Raw genomic sequence first — 533 nt, 5'->3', positions numbered from 1 at the left:
ATTTATGTACAACCTTTAATAACAATACCTGAAATGCTAAAAATGCACAATCTGATCATTTATTCATATTAATTTTGATCAATGTATTTAACAAATGTAACATCATGAATTTTGATAGGAGTCATATGCACAACCTTTAATAACAATACCTGAAATGCTAAAAATGCACAATCTGATCATTTATTCATATTAATTTTGATCAATGTATTTAACAAATGTAACATCATGAATTTTGATAGGAGTCATATGCACAACCTTTAATAACAATACCTGAAATACTAAAAAATATTACTTGATTATTTATTCATGTTCATTTTGATCAATGTAGTTAATGACTGTATCACCATAGACGCAAATAAGCAAATAAATTGTTTCGCAAATAAATCCTATCAAAATATGATGATTATAATAATTTTGATCAATTAATGATCATGTTGCAATGTTGCATACTGAATTTTATTTGACGGCTGGCTATTATGAGGTAATATTTAGTTCATGTTCATTTTCAACAAATAGTCAAGTAGTCTTTTATT

The 533-nt window shown here is 25.3% G+C and overlaps 1 protein-coding gene across 1 annotated transcript in view; it reads left to right on the top strand.

The window, feature by feature from the left end:
* The window catches only part of LOC107576902 (uncharacterized), a gene marked incomplete at its 3' end in the record, with an annotated part of 6202 nt that overhangs the window by 4976 nt on the left and 693 nt on the right, over positions 1 to 533 (top strand). The gene's annotated exons all lie outside the window — the stretch shown is intronic.

The sequence above is a fragment of the Sinocyclocheilus grahami genome, unplaced genomic scaffold (genome assembly GCF_001515645.1).
Source record: "Sinocyclocheilus grahami isolate Dianchi unplaced genomic scaffold, SAMN03320097.WGS_v1.1 scaffold4595.1, whole genome shotgun sequence".
Lineage (NCBI taxonomy): Eukaryota > Metazoa > Chordata > Actinopteri > Cypriniformes > Cyprinidae > Sinocyclocheilus > Sinocyclocheilus grahami.
The sequence above is the reverse complement of the archived record's forward strand: the minus strand, read 5'-3'. Positions and strand labels throughout refer to the sequence as shown.